This window comes from Pelodiscus sinensis, chromosome 1 (assembly GCF_052426305.1).
Source record: "Pelodiscus sinensis isolate ZL-2025 chromosome 1, ASM5242630v1, whole genome shotgun sequence".
In the NCBI taxonomy this organism is placed as follows: Eukaryota; Metazoa; Chordata; order Testudines; family Trionychidae; genus Pelodiscus; species Pelodiscus sinensis.
This window is the reverse complement of record NC_143052.1, coordinates 43,564,981-43,586,173: the sequence shown is the minus strand read 5'-3', so window position 1 is coordinate 43,586,173 and position 21,193 is coordinate 43,564,981. Positions and strand designations below refer to the sequence as shown.

At 41.6% G+C, this 21,193-nt stretch overlaps 1 protein-coding gene across 4 annotated transcripts in view; it reads right to left on the bottom strand.

Moving 5' to 3' along the window:
* Positions 1-21,193, bottom strand: part of CADPS2 (calcium dependent secretion activator 2) — a 506,811-nt gene that overhangs the window by 69,238 nt on the left and 416,380 nt on the right. The gene's annotated exons all lie outside the window — the stretch shown is intronic.

The following is a 21,193-nucleotide window of genomic DNA, read 5'->3' as shown; positions in this document are numbered from 1 at the left end:
CAAGACAAAAAGCAATAAGTGTGACAAACAATAGCAGGTGGCAGGAGAGCGAATGACTGTGATGATTAACATTATGGAGAAGACTAGTGAGACACATGCTAACAATGTGTTCCACTAGAAGATTCTGAATTTATAAAACAATCCTTATTCAAAGATCATAATCCTCTCCCGTGCTCCCTTAATATCCTTGCACACCAAGGTGATGTGTATTGTCTCACTGTTATTCTTACATTGTTTTATGTAAGTTTGTTTGCTTCTTCTATATAGACTACCCCCTTTCCATACAGGCTATCCCCAATGAGCCTACTATTTATGTCTGTTAGTTCCTTCTACAGATATGTATACTGTTACCCCAAAAATATTCTCACTGGAGACCACCCAGGGTTACACTAGTATGGGTTTATTTCCACTAAGTAGAACTAAAGAGGAGAAAGCAGCCACCAAAGGTTTAAGCTAAAGATAGAACTCTCTCTCTCTCTCTCTCTCTCTCTCTCTCTCACTCACACACACACACACACACACACACACACACACACACACACACACACACGTAAGCAAGCACATACCCCTCCATTCATTCACACCCATTCATACCCCTCCATTCATTCACTTATTCACACACTTACACAGACATATGGGTTGCAGAAGGAGCCAAGGCATGTGGATCCTGGAGGGTCTGTCTGTTCATCATGGCTGGGGAAGCTGGTCAGGAGGAAAGACACTGGAGAGGAGCTTCTCAGGATCAGTGGAAGGAAAAATAGAGAGTCTCACATGTGCTCCTTCTCTTTATATAGTGTCTGAATGGCTCCTGCGATTCATTCACCTTGTCACCAGGGAGCATGCCCAAACTTCCCTTTATCCAGCAGGGAGCATGCCCATACTGTGATGACTCATTGCCATGTGGTCCATTGTTCCAATCCTTCTTCAAACATACTCACACTCTCTCTCCATTCACTCAGGGGAGAATGCAACTTAGGGAAAGTTACAAGCAAGGTGACTGCATGGTACAAAGATTACTAAATTGCAGTTTACAGTAAATTTGAGAGTTACACAGATTACAAAGATTGACAAAGATCACAATAAATTGCAGTTTAAAGCCTTAGACCTTACAGTTTGGTGTAGCTTTAGAAAATCCATGTATATAAATCTAGTGAGCTTAGGCGGAGGCTTTTTTATGCAACAAATACTGCCAATAATAACAACATGCATATAACATATGGAAAAAATCCCTACAACTCCCTCCAGGTTTGGGTCCCTACCATTGGTTTATACTTCTCCCTGTCCTAGGGCAGGGGACCCAAAGGTATGCTCACTTGCTCTACACTGCCCACGGAGACAGGTGTGTTCCTGAAGGCGGTATGGGGCGAAATGGAAAAAATACACGATCAGTTATGGTGTTCTATGGATTGGGTGTAAGAACATGATGTCCATTGCTCGCCACAATATCCACTGACCCTATCCCCATTCCCTACTGTCAATCTCCAAATCCCATAAAACAGCTCACCTAGACCCTAATCCTGAAAAACTTACACATTTGCTAAAATCTTTGCAAGGTCAGGGCCAATCTGGAACTACTGTCCTTGCAAGCTGTGTCTACACAATCCTTTGAAGCCCATGAGTGCAAGCCTGGAAGGGCTCATGTTAGCACTCTAGAAATAGCTGTGTAGACAATGCTGAAGTTGGAGTTAGAGCTGGAGTTGTCTGTCAGATGCGCTATTCTCCTGAGTGTTGCAAGCACAGGATGCACAATCCTCTGGTGTTTGCAGAGCCGCAAGGAAAATTGCATCAGTGGGGAACACAACAGTTTCATTGAGGACAGACTGCTGTAAGACACACTGAAAACCAATTCCAGGTTTTTGGTGTCACTCACAAAGCAGCTGCAAATGGTGGAGAATAACTTCTGAGCTTCAGTGCAGTGATACTAGAGTGAGAGAAGCAAATGGTGATTGCACCGTGGAAAACAAAGCCAGATTGCTACTGGTGATCTGGAAATCATTTTGGGGGTTGCTATCATTCAAATGTGCAAAGACATTAATTGTGACTTAAATAGGCAAGACACAGTAGATGGAGCTGCTGCAGTGTGGTTCCTGAACTTCCATGGAGTTATAGTTAGCACACATATCTCTATTTTGGGATGCATCAGGGCTCAGAGCTCAGGGCTTTAGCTCTGCAGAGGGCAGTGGGGCTGTGAGCTTTAGCAAAGATGGGAAACAATGAACAACATCTGTGGATGCAGCTATATAAACAGATATCTGCTGATTTGCAGGACTCTAGTGCTCTGTGTTGCATAATATCTATGAGGCAAAGTGGGAAAAGTTGCTGTGGGGGTGAAGGGCAGAGGCGTAGCTGCTCTTTTCTGACTTTGAACAGACACAAAGGCTATTAGAAGAGCTCACTGTGGAATTATCTGGCCGAGGGAGGCCTTGAGAGCATTTTAACAGCCTGCCATTACAAGATATTGTGGTTGGCTCTGCTCTAGATGGCCTGCAGTTCTGCAGCATGTTACAAATTGTATGGTGCTTGATACCCATCTATGAATACAAAACTGTCAATGCACTTCTTGCTGAACATTGATTATTATACTGTATTTATTACTGATCCAATGAGCTGTTACACTGTACAGTACAAGTAAGTGGATGCATTCAGTACTTCAAGGTGGTCTGTAGCATATGTTATTGTGAACTAATAAAGAACTATTATTATTATAATAAAGAACACACACTAGAATTTTATTGAGTAACAAAATCCGTGAGAAAAGAGTCTGTGCATTTTTCATGCAAACACACCTAAAACTTAAATTAACAGAACAGAATGTGATGTCCTGTCCCTTTAAATGTTTGAGCACTCCTCCTGCCTCAGAGCAACGCCTCACTTTCATCTTAGTTTCACTTTTGCTTGAGAGAACAATAGTTTCAATGGCCATGAGCTGTGGAGCCCCTCTGTCTGTATCTCCTTCTCTTCTGGGTCCACATGCACTGTTTTGTGGTAAAAGATTTCTGCCCCATGGGAATCCCGGCACTGCCTGTGCTCTACTAAGAAGGAACAGAAAGCAAATAATATTATAAGAAGTTGGGGAGAGTTCACTTAGGGGTACAGTGTGGCAGGGTTTTTTTGCTGCTGTGACATCATGAACCAATCAAAGAAGGGGAATTCACAGTAAAGACAGAAAAAAGGAATAGGTTGCTGCCTGGAGCTCCTGCAAACTGAGCACTGAGAGGGAAGTAAGCAGCCATATTGGCTGAGCATGTGCAAGCTGGCAAACAGGTTAGGCTGCACTGTAGGTGTATACCCAGCAGAGGGAGCCCAAGTTCATATATGAATTTCTGCAGTGTTGGCATACAGCCAGAAGTAGCAGATAGTAGAAAAAAAGAAACCCAGTTTTCCTGTGGAAGAGGAGATGTCCAGGAGGTGGAAAAACCAACTGGTGTGCAAGGAAATGGCAACTTTTGTGGGCAATTCGGTTGATTTGGAATCATGGGTGAACATTTTGAGAAATTTATAATCTGCAATAACATTCCAGAGGGACAACGAGTTTCAACCTTGCTGAGAGTGATGGGTCTGAAGGCATTCAAGCTCCTGCATGTCCTCCTGTCTCCATCTCTGTGTGGAATTGCCACATACTCCACAATCACTGCACCAGAGAAGGAACGTTAATGATAACAGAAGAATGTGAGTTCCATCAGCAACATCAGGGAAACTAAGAATCAGTAGGAGTTTATTGCTCCTCGAGGAAGCTGTCAAAGAGCACTGTCAGTTTAGACAAACATTAAATGATGTACCCCATGACCAATTTGTCTCTGGATTATGCAACATCAAGCTCCAGAAGAAGTTATTGACTGTATGACCTTTTACCTTCAAGAAGGCTGTTGAAATATCTAGAGAATTGGTGCCCAATGGCAGGAGTCAACAACTACAACATCGAGTGGCATGAGACCATGCCTGTATTGCCCAGTGGCAAGAATCAGTAGCTGTGTCACCAAGTGATGAGAGTCAATAGCTACATTGCCTAGAAGCTAGAGTCAGTTCTGTATCACTCTGTGGTGAGAGTCCACAATTGTGTTGCCCAGCGGTGAGAATAGTCACATTGCTTTGCGGCTGTGTGAGTAGCTGTATTGCCTAGTGGCAAGAATCATCAGTTGTATGGCAAGAGTCAATTGCCATATCACACAGCAGTGAGTCAATAGCCATATCATCTTGTGACTGGAGTCAATAGCTACATTGCGTAACAGATGAAGTAAATAGCCGTATTATCTATCCGTTGAAGTTGCCCTTTGGCAAGAATCAAAAGGTGTGTCACCGAGGTGTCAGTCAATAGCTACGTCTCCTACCTGCTGGAGCTGATGGTTGTATCATCCAGTGGCAAGAGTCAGTAGTTTGAAGTATTAGAACCCGGGCCCTCCCTGCTCTACTGGATTCCAACCCAAAGCTCAATGAAACATGTGACATAAGGGGAGGGCATCCCATACCTGCTGCCTGGGCCTCTTCCTACACCGGCTTCAGTTTCTCTCCCTGTGCCAGTGGTTTGTTTCTGGACTCCTGGAATCCTTTTTGGTCACAGTGTGGAAGGTCTTCCTCTTTCAGTCAGGGCTAGTCATTGCTATTGAAAGGTCAGTGGTGGCTTGCTAGTAGGGTCTGATCTCAGCTTTTTGGGACCCCAGCAACTTCTCAGCAGGAGCCTGCACTACATGACTGTTCTCCTACATGGTCTACCCAGATTGAGCCAAGCTTCTCTATTTTGAGCTCAGTCTCCATTGTGAGCATGCCCAGCAGGGGATGTCTGGGACATGGCTTTCTAGCCGAGAGCTACTCCTTAACCCTTACTCCACAGTCTGGGACTTGTATGCCCTATCAAATGAAGTAACAGATGCAAAGGAGACTCCAGAGAAAAATTTAGCATGATCTGAATTCATTTTATAAGACAATGAGACAGAGAAACATGGGAATGTAAGGAATTTCAAGGTGGCCATTGTGTTCAAATTATATGTTGAGAAGAGCTGCTGGGCATATCAGGTCATCTGCAGACTGTTCCAGAAGAAAGGACATACTGTTGTGACCTGCCAAACAGCTCAACAACTAGCAACACAAAATAATATATCCAAGATGACACCCGTGAAGACTGAACCTAAGAAAAAGATGGAAGTCCGGAATAAGTAACGTGGAAAGTTAAAAGCTCAATTGATACTGATCAATACTTAACACTACACTTATTTTGAGAAGCCCGAGTGAAAGATGAAATGTGGGTTACACTGTTGATTGAAGGAAGCTTCCAAAAATTCTGGGCAGACAAGTCAAAGTTTTTGAAACAGAGCTTTGACAGATGAGCAACATGGCAGTGAAACTCACTGTTATGTCGGACAGAGAGCCACAATATTGCAAGTCCACAGTTGTGCCTTACACTCTAAAGCCTCTAGTAGAAGCTGATTTGGATGATTTAGTGAACTCTCAGTCTTTGTCACTGGTTTCACACAGGGAGTGGACTATTCCCATCATACCAGTGATCAAGGAAGGGAGGCTCAGTCCAAATTTGTAGCAATTTCATCAAAGTGATGCTGAATTTAGTTTTACATGCAGACAGTATCTACTCTCTCACATTGAAGGTTTATTTATTTCAGTAAAATGGATTGGACATTGACCCAGAAACTTGCAAATCTCTCAGTTAACATGCAAAATGGCTTATTCTTTTATAATGGGGTTGTCTTTAAGTGTCTCTTTGACACTGGTCCTTTTCAGAAAGTCATGGATGAGAACCTGATGGCACTGAATGCAGTTCAGTGCTATTTGAATGACAACCATGTTTCAGAAAACGACCAAGAGGGTCATCTTTGAAATGTGGATGCTGTTTTGCAATATTTAAAAGATCAAGGATTGTAAATCTGTCAAGACAAATGTGAATTTTTCAGACCTTCAGCTGAGTATCTTGAACATGTAATTGACATGCTTAAGGAAACTGTCAGGGAAATAAAAGGTCATTCTTGAAGTGCCACTGCCAGAGAATGTGTCAGTTGGTTCATTCTTAGGACTGCCTAACTACTCTCACATATTTTTGCCTCATCTGGCAACATTATTGGCACCTTGACATGAATTGTTACAAAGAAATAATGGAAATGATCTAGGGAGTGCAATTGTGCATTTAAGGAAGCAGAGACACTGTTGACATCAGCTGAAGGTTCTTGTGTGATTTGATGCTTTGCAATTGGGATGTGATGCTTCATAACATGTGGGTGCATTTCCTTCCCCACATTTTGCCTTATGGCATGTGGAAACCAACTGCCTCTGCATCACAAACAGTCACTACTCCTAAGAGGAACTATGTGCAGAAGTGGGAAGCTCTTAGCATTATCTTCAGAATTCAGAAGTTCCGTATCTACCTTTATGATAGACATTTTATCTTGCTGATTGCTCATCACCCATTGCTTTCAATTTTTGGACTGAAACATGGAATTCTATCATTAATTGCTGCTCATATGTCAGTGTTGCATATGAGCAGCAGCTACTGACAGAATTCAGGTCATACCTATAGTATTCAATTCCATAAGGAATGCAGCATGGGAATGCTGATGAGCTGTCATGCCTGAGCTCCCTGAAGAAACTTCAGATAAAATGTTCTATCTATATTTGATAAACAGGTAATCCATCACTAGTACAGTCATCAGAAAAATAGCTAAGGATGGTGTACCCTGTTTTGTGATGGGAATAGTACCATACAGTACAGTGCTGGATCACAAAAATCTCCAGTTTATACAGTTTGTGTCATATCAATGTGAATTATCTGTAAATCACAGTCACATCTTATTGGACATCTGAGTGACTGTTTCAAAATCACTTCAATCTTAGCCTTTGGAAGAACTTCATGATGGTCATTTTGGTATTGTACTGATGAAGGCCATATGTCTGGTGGTAAAGGACTGAGAAAAGTACTGACAAAATGTACTACATGTCTCTAAATTTAGTGTGATCATGGCCCAGTTAATTTACACCTTTGGTCCTGGCCTCCTTAGGTATGTATTTATGTGGACTCTGTGAGACCATTAGGGTTATATGATTTTGATTGTAGTCAAATCTCATTCAAAATGGCCAGAAGTTTTCAGAATGACTTCTATAGCTGCAAAGTACCTTGGACATTTTTGTGCCTTGTTTAGCTAGTTTGGTTTACGGATACAGTTGCTGAGAGACAATGCACCTTAATTCTCTTAAGAATTTCAGAGGTTGCTTCAAATGGAATTCAGCAGCCTTCTTCCACATATACCTTTTGCACACTGGAGTGCACTGGCACCTTGCACTTCCACAAATGAACTGTTCATGGCTGTTCAGGTTCTTAGAGAGAGGGATGAGCAGGGATGGAGTGTGAATCGGCAGATACATGGCTTTCCAAAAGTGCTGTGAGGGATGGGGTGAAGTTAGAAGTGTGGGGCTCTGGTGCCCCAGGAGAGCATGAAAAGTAGCTGTGTGTCTGACTTATAAGTTGTTCAGTTAGTGAGTTGCTATTCCAGGGCAGACTTATTCTTTGCAACTTGAGAGTCTGTAGCAGTTCATCCACAACTTTTAGTTAGTTTATATAGTGCTTTATATTATTCACGCAAGTGATAATGAATACACATTTGGGAAGTTTTTTAAAGTAAGGTGGAGGAAAGAGATGTCCTGTTACTTTTCAGGTTTTATGCACTTCTCTCTAGTTTGAAGCCTCACTTCCATGTTAATTTCAGTTTTGCTGCAAGAACAATAAAAAGTTTCCTTGGCAACTTGCTGTGCTGAAATGTGTCTGTATCTTCTTCTCTTCTGGTCCACAAGAAACAAAAAATATAAGGGGAAAGAACATTCATGTCCATTTTGGCTATATACATAGGCTGCGTCTAGATTGGCATGATTTTCCAGAAATGCTTTTAACGGAAAAGTTTTCTGTTAAAAGCATTTTCAGAACAGAGTGTCTAGATTGGCACGGACGCTTTTCCACAAAAGCACTTTTTGCGGAAAAGCGGCTGTGCCAATCTAGATGTGCTTTTCTGCAAAAAAGCCCCAATTGCCATTTTCGCGATCGGGGCTTTTTTGCGGAAAACAAATCTGAGCTGTCTACATTGGCCCTTTTGCGCAAAAGGGACTTTTGCCTGAACGGGAGCAGAATAGTATTTCCGCAAGAAGCACTGATTTCTTACAGTAGGAAGTCAGTGCTTTTGCGGAAATTCAAGCGGCCAGTGTAGACAGCTGGCAAGTTTTTCCGGAAAAGCGGCTGATTTTCTGGAAAAACTGGCCAGTCTAGACACAGCCCTAGTAATCGTAGTTCTCACAGTAGCTATCGCAGGTCAATATATGTGAAGCTATGATTGTCCTTATTTATCCCTGGGCGTGGAGTGGTAGGTATGAAGATGAGGTGCCTGACGCCATGTGAAATGTTGAGGGACCAGGTGCAGTGGGGTGCTGTAATGGAGTTCTCCATGGACTGCAAAGGGAGGCTAGCCCAGGATTATCACTCTGTAGGTCTACAAGAACCTGAAATTTGCTGCTGGGGAAGCCATATCACATCCTGGTGTATCCCTCCCCTTTTTCTGCTGAGATTCCTGGGCCTTCCTCCTGTCCACTTTCCTTTTCCATTTAGACTCAAATACACAGGTTCTCTACTCATGGTTCAGTGCAGCACTAGTTTGCAGGACCTTGCTGAACATGTCATCCTGAGTTCTTGTCCTCTCATCATCTGACTCAGGCAATCCATGGGTGTGGAGGAGGAACAGGTTGCAACAGCAGCAGCTATAGATAAAACAAACAGAGGCACCACTGCCAACATAGCCACAGAGAAGTGCAAAAGTTAAGATTCAGAAGTCCTTCTCCTAGCAACTCAACTTATTGACACTTCTGCATGGTGTGCTTGTGCATGGCACCACCCACAGCACCAGCCTAGTGAGTTTGGCCCATCAGTTGAGAGTGAAATGAGGGAATTGCTCAGTTGCATGCAACTATGCATGTTGGGCAATGGCATTACATATTAACATGATTTTCCACAGATGATGATTTTAACCAATATCTTATTCCTAAAGGTAATAAAGGCATGGAGAGCACAGAGGCTGATGGTGTCCGGTAGCTCGCTGGGTTCATGTACTACTAGCCCATTTATTGCAAGGGTACCCAGTCTGCTGAAGTTATTGCAGACTGGCACATGGAAAAGTCTGAGCACAGAGGAAGAAATAAGGTTGCCAAATCTAGAAATCTTCGGGAAAGGATTGTAGCACATCTTCATGGAAATTTCAGTGAGATTTCTCAGGAGGAGTCAAGAGACATCCTTATTTACACAAACTGCTCAACATGGCCACCTCCCCACCCCCACCTAACTCTTTGGGGATATGAAAAGCAGATCACCTCTCTCACTCTTTGTTGTACTGCTATCTTGGTTGGGGTGCTTAAAGGGTCCAAGCTAAGTATAGCTTACAGCTCTTTGTAAAAGTGGCAGTTCTGGGGCTCAGCACCTGATTGACTGTTGGCCTCCCTGGCCTTCCCATATGCCTGCTGTAGTTCCTGTGCTTTCAGAAAGCACAGCTGTTGATTCCCAGCTTTGTCCTTCTCCTGCATCCCCCGTGTAATCTGCTCACTGATGTCCACACTTCTACTGCTGGTCCATAGCTGTGCCTGCACAGCCTCATCTCCCTAGAAGCCCAAGAGATCCAATGTCTCCTGTCTATTCCATGCCAGTGTGCATCTGGAGCACATAGTCAGCTGGACAGTTGCACACAACAATGTAGAGCTGGGGAGAAGGCTTTTGGCACTCAGGACCTCTACCTAGCCAAGTTCACAACTGTGACCAGAAAGCAGCTTTAGGCATTGTGAGACAGCTGCTGGAGGACTGCTAGAGTCAACATAGGTAATGCAGGGTATACGTTGGCTTTGTGTCTACCTCAGTATATCGATGCTTGTTGTGGAGATGGTGCCTTAGTTTGTTGTCTTTAAAATGGGGATACATTGCACTGCTCTATCTTCCAGGGGATTGTGCGTCACTGTGAGATCTACTAATGAAAAGTGCTACATAACAATTAGGCATTATCATCATCCCCATTCCAAATACCACCATTGTTCATTCCCTCTGGAGGATGTTGGGGCTTTCTTAAAGGAACACTCCTCTTGGGAAATCCATTGGCAGAGTTCAGCATGGTAGCTCTGGGACAGGTAGGTGATACATCCTCCTATGCAGCAGTCCCCCTTTCCCATCGCTGCCGGCAGCATTAGGGGGGGTACTGTTGCTGGACACAATATTTTTGTTTCAAAGGTAAGAACAGGAAAACAAAAATTATTTTCTTTAAAAAGACAGATGCAATTAATCACCTCCTTACTGAGCTGAACGAAGTATTATTCTAAGTGCTAGTAATTTTTAATTAGCTTCAGCAGAATTATTTTTATATTGGGTACCAAATCTGATACCCATTTTAGAATCACTTAAAAGCAGAATGTAACCTTTTTTTGTATTTATATTTTTTAAAAATCAGCATAGCTGTGAGCCATAATAGTACAGAAGGGATTATAAACCAACCTAAGGGTACACAATATATACAAATAGAATGCTCCAAGATAAAGGATTACTACAACAAAAAATTGATCATCAGTTGCCTGAGACATAAAAGTTGTATGGTTCAAAATATCTACCAGAATGATTTTCAAGGAGTAAGTATCGAGCAGAGACAATCCCAACACCGTTGAGAGCTTTAAAAATAACAACAGTGCCAGTTTTAAATCAACATGCCACTGGATAGGCTGTCAATGCAGACAATGCAAGGCTGGCATAATATAATCACAGTTGCTAGTGTGGGTGAGCAAGCATGCTAGTCCTTTCTGAACAAGCTGTAGAGATGCCCTGCTGCATGCTCTGCTCAGAGGGAATTACAAGAATCAAGCCTCATAGGCAGGAGGACATGTGTTACTATTGAAAGGCTGGAATGGATTAGAAAGGGCAAAGAAAACACAAAGTGTGCAACTGAAAGAAAAAATCGTATCAGGCCAATACTTAGCTTGGCAGGGAAAAAGCAACTCTGTAAAATGAAGCCAAGATTCTTAACTTGACTCCACCTCCAAACAAATCCTATGAGTGAGAACATGAAAAAGAGTGAGCTTTCTCATGCTGTTAACCCAGCAGCTCCTAGGTATGAGTGAAACCATGGAGGGCAGTAACAGATACACTGGCAATTTCTCTCAAATGCCCAAGTACCAATGCATGCATGGCCTGTTGTATCAAAAGCTGTTGAGAGTTACAGCACGACCAAATGGATTGATCTATTTAAAATGAGCATTGTTATCCAAATAAGCAACGGTGCTTATATCTGTTTGGAAGATAATTTGCAATAAAATTCTGACGTGCTCTCTCTTTACTCAATAGAGCTGGCAATACACGGCCGAAAATCACATGCTGATTCTAAGTTACCTTGTCCACTTTAAGTAAATAGGACTCATTCCTGAAGGGATTTGATTTGTCAAAAGAGCTTAAGATGAGGAAACTTCCTTGAGTCCACTCCCCTGCCCTCACAGCAGGACCAAGCACCATTCCTGACAGATTTGCCCCAGATCCCTAAATGGCCCTCTCAAAGAGTGAACTCACACCCATGAGTTTAGAAGGCCAATGCTCAAACCACTGAGCTGTCCCTTCCCCTTTGTCCAATCAAAGAGTAATCCTAGCACTTATCTTCAAGTCCTTTTCCTTTCTGTAGCCTATTCACCCATCCAACATCCTCTGTTCACAAAGCCATTCTACATTCACACAGCACAACACAAAGTAGTGGTAATACATGTATTATTCAAAAACTGAATTTGGGAGCTGGAAAATCCTATGGAAGATCCAAGAAAAACTGGAATTAAAGCTATAAACTACTCCTACCTCTCTGAAATATTCAAAATATAGTAAAATATAACCTGTGATCACAAGACCAGTTTCAAATAGCATTAGCTATTGCAATGTGAACAATGCTGCAGCACAGAAATCATGCTTTTCCTCCAGAAGAGAGGAAACAGACTACATTGCTCATGCAGGTAAAGAATTACTGATTCTGCTCTCAAAATAGTGGAAATCAGAAGTAACTCTAAAGTCAGTGGAGTCAAACTGTCCTCTGAAGAAAAGGGACAAGAAAATTGCATGAGTTTCATAAACTGAACACATACCCTGCACACATGCATAAAGGAAGGGTTTCTGCAGAATTGAAAGGAAGAATGGTGCAATTTTATGTCAACCTCTCCCTCTCTCAGATATCTGTCCCATATTTGCAAGATTGTCTAAAATTACCCTGCCACCTCATTGGATTCTCTAAGAATGAATCCGCCGTCCCTGCTAGTATATATGCTCTCTTATTCTATGTTATTGTAAACTGATAATAATTTAATATTATATTGTATTTTTACTGAACAGTATTAAAAATACGTAGGGTTCAGGGGGTGCTGAAACATTTATATAATGGGGGTGCTTAGAGCCATTGAATCAAACTCTAAATCCCATATATAATAGAAATCACTTCAAGCTAGAGAATGCAGAAGCACCCCTTGTTCCACACCTATAATAGGGTTCAACAAGAAAATGACCTTGGGGATCAGTGTTCTATGTGTAGCTATTGAAAATGGTCCAGTAAATTGGAAAGAAGACAGACAGTTTATATTGCATTTTTAGTCATTTTCCATGTAGAATGCTATTTTTCCAACCCTTTAAATGGATAAGCTGTTATTCATGCATTGGCATAATCTGCAAGAGTATGTTCTCATGTACAAAGGAACATAACCATAATTTTTGTACATACGTTAATGGAAACAGATTTCAAATTTGATCTACAAATATTTTAAGGACTAAGAAACTTTTCAAATTCTCTTACCCTGTGCTAATGAAATGATAATGCATATTTAAAAGATTAAGCAAAACAAAAGGCTCACCCCAGAATTCTCATGCATCTAAAATGCTTACTCAGTCAGTATAAGTTCTGGGTACCCAAGTAACGTTTTTGCCTGAAATTTCCTACAGAACTATTTAATCAAACGATCAATATTAAATTTTAATAACCTAAATATGCAACTCTGAACATAAAGGAAGGTTGTGGTAATATAGCTATGGGCCAAAATTCCTAAAACTTTATAGTCAGGATAGATTTCTAGCAAAACAACTGGGATTTTTTTCAGTTGTAAGAACTCTAGGATTTGATCCTAATAACTGTAAAATTCAAGTCAGCAAACTCATATGGCAATGGGCAGTTAGTAGGCTTCAAGTAATTGTTTCACTTGACTGAAAACTAGCACTTCATACATCACATTCTGTTTCAAGAGAGACAAATGATCAGTAGCAACAACAATGACTTTTTCAAGGAGATCATTGTTTCAGTTAGGCATTGTGCTGGTCAGTGAATCACAAATATAATTTAGCTCTGCATACATATACTGTAGCAAATGTACAACTTGTCAGTTTAGATTTTCAATATCTAAGGCCACTGACAGATTTCTGAATCTGCTTGTCCATTTCTACCAAAGCTGGACAACTACTTCATTGTTATAAGTATTAAATACCAAAATAACTGTTCACATCAATGCCAGTCTAGTCTTTTGGGGTTTTTGTGTGTGGAAATTCTGTTTTTAACTTCTTGCATTTTTATATAATTCTTTCATAGTATTATTAAAGTATTATTTTCTTCCTCTTTTGTTCTGTTAGCCTCTGTTAATGCAGATTCCATGTTCAACTTTTAATAACTGACAATGGTGCATACAAAATTACATCTACCACACATTTCTCATGAGGTTTTTCCCCCCTTAACAAAGATGGCCACTACTGTTCTCTCGGAGATAGAAGGTGACTTTGTTGTAAATTTTACAAGTGTAAAGTAAACAAATAAAAGAAATCTCTCCTTCCTTCTTGCTCATCTCTCAAATGAAGACTTTTCACCTACATAACCATCCCTTGCTCCCTCCCTCTGTTATATGTGGGAAGAGCTGCTCTACCTCCTTATCTACAGAAACATCAGAGACTCCTACTACTGGTCCATATTCCTTGTCCTGCCAGCTCCACTGACCATGCTCTCCCCAGTTGTATCTGGCAAGACTCATGCAGTTACCACCTGATGTACTGGTTCCTTCCAGTAATGGTAAATGGGGTATTCTGGACGACACTCCAAACAGTCAAGGCTCTAGTGAAAGGAAGTTGATGGGAGATAGAACGTGCTCCTTCAAAAAAAATCCTATCCTATCCTCATCTTTCAGAAGAAAAAAGCAGTCACTCTCTCTGGCCAAGTACCCAGAACTGCAAGGCAATGAAGAACTTTCACTTGGGTTAAACACTAGAGAATTAGCAGGTTTCCTAAGGTTAACACTTAAGTAGAGTTTTAGGGCAAAAGCAAAGCTTATAGTGTACTAAAAATAATTTACATTTGGAAAACAAAACCCAAGCAAATATCAGAAGTTCTGGGGCACACTGAGAAGACTTGAAGGAGTGTGAGATCAATGGTAGATTTTAACTGACAAATATTCTGCAGCAATCGGGTTATAATATGTAACTGCACGTGATGGATATTTTTTCAAATAAATGATTCTGTTGTACATGATCTATGTGGTTGGTGTAGGAATTGATCTAGAACAGTCTGAGGACTGTTTTAACCTGAGACCACTTCAAGTTGTATTTAGATATAGGCACCATATAAAATTAGGTTTAAAGATCAAACTTTTTTATTCATAATGCCTCTATTTAAAAAAATCCACCTGACTTAAAAATGATGGAACTGATTTGTCTCACACACAAAGACATTACATGCCAAGTTCCCATACAGCCCAAGTATTTTGTGATGCATATGACAGGGCCTTATGAACATGGGCTTGCAGTAGAAATGCTGACACAACCTCAGCTATACCAGAATATTCACATCAATAAAAATCTATATGTAAATCCATGCTTTCTTACAGATGCCTATATGCCAGTCTCCATTCCACTCTCAATCACATCATAGTTATGTATTGTCAATGCCTTTGTTTTAAAAATGGCACATAGCCTGAGGCTTGAGTGTGAACTTTTCATGTCTCTCCATATGGTGTAGTAAGAATGTTCTAGCATTCTTCCTTTAACCAACAACATCCATTATGACAGCATGCATCAGGAAACAAGCCCTCAGTGTGTGGCCTTTTCTACATTGGCTGCAGTCATATCGCCCACTGGAGCTGTAAGGTTTATTCAGAACAGCTTTATAGCCATTTTCACTGAGCAGCACTTTATGGAGAGCACTTACTTGCCTAGAGACCACATGTGTTAACCACTCAGCTTTCCTACTTTCCACTAATCTGGGAAAGTGCCTGTGTCAGCAAATAATGTAGCAACAAAGTCAGGCAACAATACTTTGAATGATACCAGAAAAGAGAGAGATGCAGCAAGGATTAAATGGAACCTCAGATCAGAGAGAGATTTCTTGATAAGGAAAGTAACTGAAAGGTGAGACACAATTTTTACATTCTTACAAAATTCTCAGTCCCCTCTACAAATAAACCAAATATAATCTCTCTTTGTGATTACACATGCTGTGGCAAGCTGTGCTAGCAGATGATAGCCTGGATGTCATCCTTAATCAAGAGGGATACAGTCAAGGTTTTCTTGATACAGTAAGCACAAGAGTGTGCAACCTATATAATAAGTAGCAGAAGAAAACACATTGCACATTATGCTAACTCCTTTTCCCTTCTAATCACCTCAGTAGGGGAAAAAATAAGACGAGTCATTCTAGGAAATAAGGTACAACAGACAGAACCTCAACCAGGGTTCCCTCTAAGCTGCATGGTCGCACAGCTTCACAGGTGCTTAATCAGCCCCGCGCAGTCAGACAGCTCCATGCACAGAGCCCTGAGCCTCTGACTGGGCAGGGCTGATTAATCACTTATGAAGCTGTGCTGCTGCTCAGCTTAGAAGGAACACTGGCCTCAACTCATCTAAAAATCCTCAGATATAGCAATAAAATATTTTTTTTGTATTGTTAAGCTTTAAGCACAGCATAGTTCTGTACCATATAGTAACATAGGGTATGTCTACACTACCCCGCTAGTTCGAACTAGCGGGGTAATGTATGCATACCGAACGTGCAAATGAAGCCCGGGATTTGAATTTCCCGGGCTTCATTTGCATAAGCCAGCCGGCGCCATTTTTAAATGCCGGCTTGTTCGAACCCCGTGCCGCGTGGCTACACTAGCAAGCCATTCCGAACTATCTGTACGCCTCGTGGAAAAAAAATGGCCTCACAGTGCATGCCCATAACTGGAATAAAGCCAGGAAGTTAGGAGAAACTAAGTGCAAAGTTAAACAAGAAAACTTTTTTCCAACAATAATTTACAGGGACCATGCAAAAATAAATGGATGAATAAGATGGAAGATGTAGGTTCTATTCCCAGCTCAGTCTCTACCTGATAGGGGACCTTGAGCATGTCACTTCACTGCTTTGCCTCAGTTTCTCCATCTGTAAAATGATGATAATTATACTGAACTCTTATATAAGGAACTGTGACAGTGCGTTGCCCTGCACTGGCCCTGTAAGGGGCTGAGAGTGGAGTCAGAGGAAAGTCCAGCTGAGGCCCTGGTGGAGACTATAGAGAGTGACTCAAGGAAGGAGGAGAGACCTGCCTGCTGCTCTGGAGAGAGAGCAGTAGAGACCTGATTGCCAGGGAAGGAAGAAGCTCCCTGGAAGAGGGCAGGGCTGGGGAGGCTTTGGCCTAGCAAACGCAGTCTACCAGGCCTGAGGCCCTAGGGACTACGAGAAGCAGCCATGGTGGGCAGGGCTGTGAGAGGCAGTCATGAAAGGCCGGGCTGCGAGAGGCAGACGTGGTAGGCTAGGGAGGCTTGCGCTGGGAAGCCCCAGGCCGTAAGGCAGGGTTGAAAGAGGCAACCTGGTAACCAGAGGTAGGAGGTCTGTATCCTTTGCCAGGGAGGAGTGGCCAAAAGGGACTGCCCAGAGACAGGGGCTAGAGAGAGGCACTGGCAGGGGGCCACTGAGGCCTGGAGGGTGCAAGGGACTTGGGTGTTCCTGGAGAGAACTGGGTGTTCCCTGGAAGAAAAAATGGGGGTCCCAGGGAGTAGGGAGGACCCTGGAGAGTATAGCGGAGGAAGAACAATAACCTCCCCCCCCCTCGGAAGGGGGCGCCAACGAAGACCAGAGTGGGCACTACTGGAGGGCAGTGCCCTGAAGACAGTACCGATGGAGGACATGGGGGAGACGCCAGTGATAGGGGGCGCATCGGAACAGCCAGCTAATTCCTCAAAGTCACTTTGCTGAAGGCGCCACGCTGGTGAATATACCCCATTACAGGAACTTTGAACTCTATCGATGAAAAATGCTAGGCATTATTATGATGACTAAATAAATTTGAAGGACATTACTACTTTTCTGTAGTTGATAGCATTAAATATAAAAAATGGGTAAGAGCTGAGAAAAAACCTGCAGTGGTCTTGCAATAAAATAAAAATAAACTCAGTATTAAACATAATTACAAAAGACTATAAATAGGGCTCAAGCTGCACAGGAAGTCCTAATTTTATTAACAGAATCTTTATTTAAAAAATATGATTTGTTAGGTTTTAAACAGAAAATGAAGGACCAAAGAAATTACACAATATATAACTGTTGGCCAGAGAACAACAGAATTACTTGTATAGTCAAATATGTAAAAGTAGGAGTTGTAGCATATGTTCGTATTTCCTCTTCCACCCCCTAACATGTGTCCCCCAAATGTATTGTATGAAAAGAGCTAGACCTCCCTGGGAATTCAACCTCCTTTCATACATACTCTGACCTATTGCAAAGATGGATCCAAAACTCATTTGCACTCTGTCTCCTTCCCTGTTCACTTTCTCTAACTATACAAAAAGATGCAGGAGAGCCAACGGACTTTCCAAAACTATGTTCACATATGCAGAGCCAACACAATCCTGCAGATCATGAAGAGATTTTTAAAATCCAGTGCAGCAGTGTTAAGTGAATTGTTCAAATCTTTACACTTTGACTATTCACAGGTAACTTACCAGATCACTGAAAGGAACATTTGCCAAAGGTCTATCATCTCCATGACAAATGGTAATTGTTAACCATCTATTATACATTATTGTTCAAAGCTGCTGAACATTTTTGTATAATGGGAAGATAGTACATTTTTTCACTCTTTATTTATGAAAATATAAGTTCAAGCTTAAAAATATATAAAAAAAAGAAATTGCTCATGAACTGAGAACAAACCTCATTTGGCCTTTCATTTGATATCTAAATGCAGATGAAATTCCTTTAGAATAGACACATTTGTTCAGTCTTAACTAAACTAATGGGCTACGTCTAGACTGGCATGAATTTCCGAAAATGCTTTTAACGGAAAAGTTTTCCGTTAAAAGCATTTTCAGAAAAACACGTCTAGATTGGCAGGATGCTTTTTCGCAAAAGCGCTTTTTGCGGAAAAGCGCCCGTGGCCAATCTAGACGCGGTTTTCCGCAAAAAAGCCCCAATCACCATTTTCGCGATCGGGGCTTTTTTGGGGGGAAAACAGTACTATGCTGTCTACACTGGCCCTTTTGGGCAAAAGTCTTTCGGAAAAAGACTTTTGCCCAAACGGGAGCAGCATAGTTTTTTCCGGAAAATCACTGACGATCTTACATGAGATCGTCAGTGCTTTTCCAGAAATTCAAACGGCCAGTGTAGACAGCTGGCAAGTTTTTCCGCAAAATCATCTGATTGTGCAGAAAAACTTGCCAGTCTAGACACAGCCATGCAGTTTCTACATGCTCTCCCTTTTATATTGAATGTTCATTCTTGCTGACTGTTCTAGGAAATTCAATCTTGTTGGAACTACATCATAATAATGAGGTAGAAAGGTGGGGATGGGAGTCGGGAGGGGGCGGGAGGGGAGAAAGAAGCATTTTTGAACAGTACGCTAAATGTTACAACTGTTAATTATTTTTTTTCTCAGTTTTCTTTCCTGTGTTAATATGACATGCTGTACAATAAAAGCTAGCTCTGTGATGTCTCCACAGCACACTCTATATGAGGTTAATGATAAGGAAATTGATATTTCTTAATGAATTTCCAACAGGATTTGGTGGACACATTTATATGCTATCTACCTATATTTTCAGAACATTATAAAAATGTTATGCATAAAATGAGTCTTCTCCTCTATTTTTATGTTATAAAATTCCTCAAACTGAAGACATATATACAGTAGCACACTGCAACTTCATTTTAAACAGTTTCTTCATACAAATCATACCCTAAGCTAATTTACAGAGGCAAATACTTAAAAATACAAAAAAAAGATGAAGAAATTAACCTGTACAGACAGAAAAATAGAGAACTTTGGCTGAGATCTGAAATTAGATGGGCATGTGCAGAAAGTCCATTCCAGACGGAAAGCAAGAATTGTAAAGAAGACTACCAAAACAACAGTAGTAAGGACACTGGCCAGATCTTGGGCTTTGCATTTTAGCAGTAGAAAACGCCAGGAAGGCTGGCCAGCCTGGGGCTCTGAATTACTATTCATCCCTTTCACCTTACAGGCCTAGAATGATGGGGCACACTGGAGAATCACTGTGCTCTAGCTAGTCCTCGCTAGTGCACTAGAGACCCAGGTAACCAGCTGAAGTGGTTTAAAACCAGCCTGCATAAGAACATAAGAACGGCCGTACTGGGTCAGACCAAAGGTCCTTCTAGCCCAGTATCCTGTCTACCGACAGTGGCCAGCACCAGGTGCCCCAGAGAGGGTGGACCGAAGACAATGATCAAGCGATTTGTCTCCTGCCATCTCTCTCCAGCCTCTGAAAAACAGAGGCCAAGGACACCATTTTATCCCCTGGCTCATAGCCTTTTATGGACCTAACCTCCATGAAATTATCTAGCTTCTCCTTAAACTCTATTATAGTCCTAGCCTTCACAGCCTCCTCTGGCAAGGAGTTCCACAGGTTGACAACACGCTGTGTGAAGAAGAACTTTCTTTTATTCGTTTTAAACCTGCTACCCATTAATTTCATTTGGTGTCCTCTAGTTCTTCTATTTAGGGAACTAATAAATAACTTTTCTTTATTGGCCCTCTCCACACCACTCATGATTTTATATACCTCTATCATATCCCCCCTCAGTCTCCTCTTTTCTAAACTGAAAAGTCCCAGTCGCTTTAACCTCTCCTCATATGGGACCCGCTCCAAACCCCTAATCATTTTAGTTGCCCTTTTCTGAACCCTTTCCAAAGCCAAAATATCTTTTTTGAGGTGAGGAGACCACATCTGTACACAGTATTCAAGATGTGGGCGTACCATAGTTTTATACAGGGGCAGTAAGATATTCTGGGTCTTATTTTCTATCCCTTTCCTAATAATTCCTAGCAACCTATTTGCCTTTTTGACCGCCGCTGCACACTACGTGGAAGTTTTCAGAGAACTGTCTACAATAACTCCAAGATCCCTTTCCTGATTTGTCGTAGCCAAATTAGCCCCCATCATACTGTACATATAGTTGGGGTTATTTTTCCCAATGTGCATTACTTTACACTTATCCACATTAAATTTCATTTGCCATTTTGCTGCCCAATCACTGAGTTTGGTGAGATCTTCGTGGAGTCCCTCACAGTCTGCTTCTGTCTTGACTATCCTAAACAGTTTGGTATCATCCGCAAACTTTACTACCTCACTGCTTACCCCTTTCTCCAGATAATTTATGAATAAGTTGAAAAGGTTTGGTCCCAGGACTGACCCTTGGGGTACACCACTAGTTACCCCTCTCCAATCTGAAAATTTACCATTTATTCCTACCCTTTTTTTCCTGTCTTTTAACCAGTTCTCAATCCAAGAAAGGACCTTCCCTCTTATCCCATGGCCATGTAATTTACACAAGAGCCTTTGGTGAGAGACCTTGTCAAAGGCTTTCTGAAAATCCAAGTATAGTATATCTACTGGATCCCCCTTGTCCGCATGCTTGTTAACCCCTTCAAAGAACTCTAATAGATTAGTAAGACAGGATTTCCCTTTACAGAAACCATGTTGACTTTTGTCCAACAAATTATGTTCTTCTACCTGCTTCACAATTTTATTCTTTACTATTGTTTCGACTAATTTGCCCGGTACTGAAGTTAGACTTACCGGTCTGTAATTGCCAGGATCGCCTCTAGAGCCCTTTTTAAATATTGGTGTCACGTTGGCTACCTTCCAGTCATTAGGTACGGAAGCCGATTTAAAGGATAGGTTACAAACCACAGATAATAG